Genomic DNA, 6,793 nt, shown 5'->3' with positions numbered 1-6,793 from the left:
CCAAGTCTCCTGATAAAAATGGTACCTCACTTGTGTGGGTAGGCCTAGCGCCCGCGACAGGATATGCCCCAAAACACAACGTGGACACATCACAGAAAACAGAGCTGTTTTTACCAAAGTGCCTACCTGTAGATTTGGCCTCTAGCTCAGCCGGCACCTAGGGAAACCTACCAAACATGTGCATTTCTGAAAACTAGAGACCTAGGGGAATCCAAGATGGGGTGACTTGTGTGGCTCGGACTAGGTTCTGTTACCCAGAATCCTTTGCAAACCTCAAAATTTGGCTAAAAAAACACATGTTCCTCACAATTCAGTGGCAGAAAGTTCTGGAATCTGAGAGGAGCCACAAATTTCCTTCCACCCAGCGTTCCCCCAAGTCTCCCAATAAAAATGATACCTCACTTGTGTGGGTAGGCCTAGCACCCGCGACAGGAAACGCCCCAAAGCGCAACGTGGACACATCCAATTTTTTTAAAGAAAACAGAGGTGTTTTTAGGAAAGTGCATACATGTAGATTTTGGCCTCTAGCTCAGCCGGCACCTAGGGAAACCTACCAAACCTGTGCATTTCTGAAAACTGGAGACCTAGGGGAATCCAAGATGGGGTGACTTGTGTGGCTTGGACCAGGTTCTGTTACCCAGAATCCTTTGCAGACGTCAAAATTTGGCTAGAAAAACACATGTTCCTCACATTTCTGTGGCAGAAAGTTCTGGAATCTGAGAGCAGCCACAAATTTCCTTCCACCCAGCGTTTCCTCAAGTCTCCCGATAAAAATGATACCTCACTTGTGTGGGTAGGCCTAGCGCCTGCGTTAGGAAACGCCCCAAAGCGCAACGTGGACATATCCAATTCTTTTTAAGAAAACAGAGGTGTTTTTTGCAAAGTGCCTACCTGTTGATTTTGGCCTCTAGCTCAGCCGGCACCTAGGGAAACCTACCAAACCTGTGCATTTCTAAAAACTAGAGACCTAGGGGAATCCAAGATGGGGTGACTTGTGTGGCTCGGACCAGGTTCTGTTACCCAGAATCCTTTGCAAACCTTAAACTTTGGCTAAAAAAACACATGTTCCTCACATTTCTGTGGCAGAAAGATCTGAGAGGAGCCACAAATTTCCTTCCACCCAGCGTTCCCCCAAGTCTACCGATAAAAATGATACCTCACGTGTGTGGGTAGGCCTAGCCCCCGCGACAGGAAACGCCCCACAGCACAACGTGGACACATCAAATTTTTTGAAAGAAAACAGAGGTGTTTTTTTGCAAAGTGCCTAACTGTAGATATATGCCTCTAGCTCAGCCGGCACCTAGGAAAACCTACCAAACCTGTGCATTTTTGACAACTAGAGACCTAGGGGAATCCAAGATGGGGTGACTTGTGGGGCTCTGACCAGGTTCTGTTACCCAGACTCCTTTGCAAACCTCAAATTTTGACTAAAAAAACACATTTTCCTCACATTTCGGTGACAGAAAGTTCTGGAATCTGAGAGGAGCCACAAATTTCCATCCACCCAGCGTTCCCCCAAGTCTCCCAATAAAAATGATACCTCACTTGTGTGGGTAGGCCTAGCGGCCGCGACAGAACAGGTCCCAAAGCGCAACGTGGACACATCCAATTTTTTTAAAGAAAACAGAGCTGTTTTTTGCAAAGTGCCTACCTGTTCATTTTGGCCTCTAGCTCAGCCGGCACCTAGGGAAACCTACCAAACCTGTGCATTTCTAAAAACTAGAGACCTAGGTGAATCCAAGATGGGGTGACTTGTGTGGCTCGGACCAGGTTCTGTTACCCAGAATCCTTTGCAAACCTTAAAATTTGGCTAAAAAAACACATGTTCCTCACATTTCTGTGGCAGAAAGTTCTGGAATCTGAGAGGAGCCACAAATTTCCTTCCACCCAGCGTTCCCCCAAGTCTCCCGATAAAAATGATACCTCACTTGTGTGGGTAGGCCTAGCGCCCGCGTCAGGAAACGCCCCAAAGCGCAACGTGTACACATCCAATTTTTTTAAAGAAAACAGAGGTGTTTTTTGCAAAGTGCCTACCTGTTGATTTTGGCCTCTAGCTCAGCCGGCACCTAGGAAAACCTACCAAACCTGTGCATTTCTAAAAACTAGAGACCTAGGTGAATCCAAGATGGGGTGACTTGTGTGGCTCGGACCAGGTTCTGTTACCCAGAATCCTTTGCAAACCTTAAAATTTGGCTAAAAAAACACATGTTCCTCACATTTCTGTGAGAGAAAGTTCTGGAATCTGAGAGGAGCCACAAATTTCCTTCCACCCAGCGTTCCCCCAAGTCTACCGATAAAAATTATACCTCACTTGTGTGGGTAGGCCTAGCGGCCGCGACAGGAGACGCCCCAAAACACAATGTGGACACATCAAATTTTTTGAAAGAAAACAGAGGTGTTTTTTTGCAAAGTGCCTAACTGTAGATATTGGCCTCTAGCTCAGCCGGCACCTAGGAAAACCTACCAAATCTGTGCATTTTTGAAAACTAGAGACCTAGGGGAATCCAAGATGGGGTGACTTGTGGGGCTCTGACCAGGTTCTGTTACCCAGACTCCTTTGCAAACCTCAAATTGTGACTAAAAAAACACATTTTCCTCACATTTCTGTGGCAGAAAGTTCTGGAATCTGAGAGGAGCCACAAATTTCCTTCCACCCAGCGTTCCCCCAAGTCTACCGATAAAAATGATACCTCACGTGTGTGGGTAGGCCTAGCCCCCGCGACAGGAAACGCCCCACAGCACAACGTGGACACATCAAATTTTTTGAAAGAAAACAGGTGTTTTTTTGCAAAGTGCCTAACTGTAGATATTGGCCTCTAGCTCAGCCGGCACCTAGGAAAACCTACCAAACCTGTGCATTTTTGACAACTAGAGACCTAGGGGAATCCAAGATGGGGTGACTTGTGGGGCTCTGACCAGGTTCTGTTACCCCGACTCCTTTGGAAACCTCAAATTTTGACTAAAAAAACACATTTTCCTCACATTTCGGTGACAGAAAGTTCTGGAATCTGAGAGGAGCCACAAATTTCCATCCACCCAGCGTTCCCCCAAGTCTCCCAATAAAAATGATACCTCACTTGTGTGGGTAGGCCTAGCGGACGCGACAGGACAGGCCCCAAAGCGCAACGTGGACACATCCAATTTTTTTAAAGAAAACAGAGCTGTTTTTTGCAAAGTGCCTACCTGTTCATTTTGGCCTCTAGCTCAGCCGGCACCTAGGGAAACCTACCAAACCTGTGCATTTCTAAAAACTAGAGACCTAGGTGAATCCAAGATGGGGTGACTTGTGTGGCTCGGACCAGGTTCTGTTACCCAGAATCCTTTGCAAACCTTAAAATTTGGCTAAAAAAACACATGTTCCTCACATTTCTGTGGCAGAAAGTTCTGGAATCTGAGAGGAGCCACAAATTTCCTTCCACCCAGCGTTCCCCCAAGTCTCCCGATAAAAATGATACCTCACTTGTGTGGGTAGGCCTAGCGCCCGCGTCAGGAAACGCCCCAAAGCGCAACGTGTACACATCCAATTTTTTTAAAGAAAACAGAGGTGTTTTTTGCAAAGTGCCTACCTGTTGATTTTGGCCTCTAGCTCAGCCGGCACCTAGGAAAACATACCAAACCTGTGCATTTCTAAAAACTAGAGACCTAGGTGAATCCAAGATGGGGTGACTTGTGTGGCTCGGACCAGGTTCTGTTACCCAGAATCCTTTGCTAACCTTAAAATTTGGCTAAAACAACACATGTTCCTCACATTTCTGTGAGAGAAAGTTCTGGAATCTGAGAGGAGCCACAAATTTCCTTCCACCCAGCGTTCCCCCAAGTCTCCCGATAAAAATTATACCTCACTTGTGTGGGTAGGCCTCGACAGGAGACGCCCCAAAACACAATGTGGACACATCAAATTTTTTGAAAGAAAACAGAGGTGTTTTTTTGCAAAGTGCCTAACTGTAGATATTGGCCTCTAGCTCAGCCGGCACCTAGGAAAACCTACCAAATCTGTGCATTTTTGAAAACTAGAGACCTAGGGGAATCCAAGATGGGGTGACTTGTGGGGCTCTGACCAGGTTCTGTTACCCAGACTCCTTTGCAAACCTCAAATTGTGACTAAAAAAACACATTTTCCTCACATTTCTGTGGCAGAAAGTTCTGGAATCTGAGAGGAGCCACAAATTTCCTTCCACCCAGCGTTCCCCCAAGTCTCCCAATAAAAATGATACCTCACGTGTGTGGGTAGGCCTAGCACCCGCGACAGGAAACGCCCCAAAGCGCAACGTGGACACCTCCAATTTTTTTAAAGAAAACAGAGGTGTTTTTAGGAAAGTGCATACATGTAGATTTTGGCCTATAGCTCAGCCGGCACCTAGGGAAACCTACCAAACCTGTGCATTTCTGAAAACTGGAGACCTAGGGGAATCCAAGATGGGGTGACTTGTGTGGCTCGGACCAGGTTCTGTTACCCAGAATCCTTTGCAGACGTCAAAATTTGGCTAGAAAAACACATGTTCCTCACATTTCTGTGGCAGAAAGTTCTGGAATCTGAGAGCAGCCACAAATTTCCTTCCACCCAGCGTTTCCTCAAGTCTCCCGATAAAAATGATACCTCACTTGTGTGGGTAGGCCTAGCGCCTGCGTTAGGAAACGCCCCAAAGCGCAACGTGGACATATCCAATTCTTTTTAAGAAAACAGAGGTGTTTTTTGCAAAGTGCCTACCTGTTGATTTTGGCCTCTAGCTCAGCCGGCACCTAGGGAAACCTACCAAACCTGTGCATTTCTAAAAACTAGAGACCTAGGGGAATCCAAGATGGGGTGACTTGTGTGGCTCGGACCAGGTTCTGTTACCCAGAATCCTTTGCAAACCTCAAACTTTGGCTAAAAAAACACATGTTCCTCACATTTCTGTGGCAGAAAGATCTGAGAGGAGCCACAAATTTCCTTCCACCCAGCGTTCCCCCAAGTCTACCGATAAAAATGATACCTCACGTGTGTGGGTAGGCCTAGCCCCGCGACAGGAAACGCCCCACAGCACAACGTGGACACATCAAATTTTTTGAAAGAAAACAGAGGTGTTTTTTTGCAAAGTGCCTAACTGTAGATATTGGCCTCTAGCTCAGCCAGCACCTAGGAAAACCTACCAAACCTGTGCATTTTTGACAACTAGAGACCTAGGGGAATCCAAGATGGGGTGACTTGTGGGGCTCTGACCAGGTTCTGTTACCCAGACTCCTTTGCAAACCTCAAATTTTGACTAAAAAAACACATTTTCCTCACATTTCGGTGAAAGAAAGTTCTGGAATCTGAGAGGAGCCACAAATTTCCATCCACCCAGCGTTCCCCCAAGTCTCCCAATAAAAATGATACCTCACTTTTGTGGGTAGGCCTAGCGGCCGCGACAGGACAGGCCCCAAAGCGCAACGTGGACACATCCAATTTTTTTAAAGAAAACAGAGCTGTTTTTTGCAAAGTGCCTACCTGTTCATTTTGGCCTCTAGCTCAGCCGGCACCTAGGGAAACCTACCAAACCTGTGCCTTTCTAAAAACTAGAGACCTAGGTGAATCCAAGATGGGGTGACTTGTGTGGCTCGGACCAGGTTCTGTTACCCAGAATCCTTTGCAAACCTTAAAATTTGGCTAAAAAAACATATGTTCCTCACATTTCTGTGGCAGAAAGTTCTGGAATCTGAGAGGAGCCACAAATTTCCTTCCACCCAGCGTTCCCCCAAGTCTCCCGATAAAAATGATACCTCACTTGTGTGGGTAGGCCTAGCGCCCGCGTCAGGAAACGCCCCAAAGCGCAACTTGTACACATCCAATTTTTTTAAAGAAAACAGAGGTGTTTTTTGCAAAGTGCCTACCTGTTGATTTTGGCCTCTAGCTCAGCCGGCACCTAGGAAAACCTACCAAACCTGTGCATTTCTAAAAACTAGAGACCTAGGGGAATCCAAGATGGGGTGACTTGTGGGGCTCTGACCAGGTTCTGTTACCCAGACTCCTTTGCAAACCTCAAATTTGGCTAAAAAAACACATTTTCCTCACATTTCTGTGGCAGAAAGTTCTGGAATCTGAGAGGAGCCACAAATTTCCTTCCACCCAGCGTTCCACCAAGTCTCCCAATAAAAATGATACCTCACTTGTGTGGGTAGGCCTAGCGGCCGCGACAGGAGAGGCCCCAAAACACAACGTGGACACATCCCATTTTTTGAAAGAAAACAGAGCTGTTTTTTGCAAAGTGCCTACCTGTAGATTTTGGCCTCTAGCTCAGCCGGCACCTAGGGAAACCTACCAAACCTGTGCATTTCTGAAAACTAGGGACCTAGGGGAATCCAAGATGGGGTGACTTGTGTGGCTCGGACCAGGTTCTGTTACCCAGAATCCTTTGCAAACCTAAAAATTTTGCTAAAAAAACACATGTTCCTCACATTTCTGTGGCAGAAAGTTGTGGAATCTGAGAGGAGCCACAAATTTCCTTCCACCCAGCGTTCCCCCAAGTCTCCCAATAAAAATGATACCTCACTTTTGTGGGTAGGCCTAGCGGCCGCGACAGGACAGGCCCCAAAGCGCAACGTGGACACATCCAATTTTTTTAAAGAAAACAGAGCTGTTTTTTGCAAAGTGCCTACCTGTTCATTTTGGCCTCTAGCTCAGCCGGCACCTAGGGAAACCTACCAAACCTGTGCATTTCTAAAAACTAGAGACCTAGGTGAATCCAAGATGGGGTGACTTGTGTGGCTCGGACCAGGTTCTGTTACCCAGAATCCTTTGCAAACCTTAAAATTTGGCTAAAAAAACATATGTTCC

The sequence above is a fragment of the Pleurodeles waltl genome, unplaced genomic scaffold, assembly GCF_031143425.1.
Source record: "Pleurodeles waltl isolate 20211129_DDA unplaced genomic scaffold, aPleWal1.hap1.20221129 scaffold_126, whole genome shotgun sequence".
Taxonomy (NCBI): domain Eukaryota; kingdom Metazoa; phylum Chordata; class Amphibia; order Caudata; family Salamandridae; genus Pleurodeles; species Pleurodeles waltl.
This window is presented reverse-complemented; position numbering follows the sequence as displayed.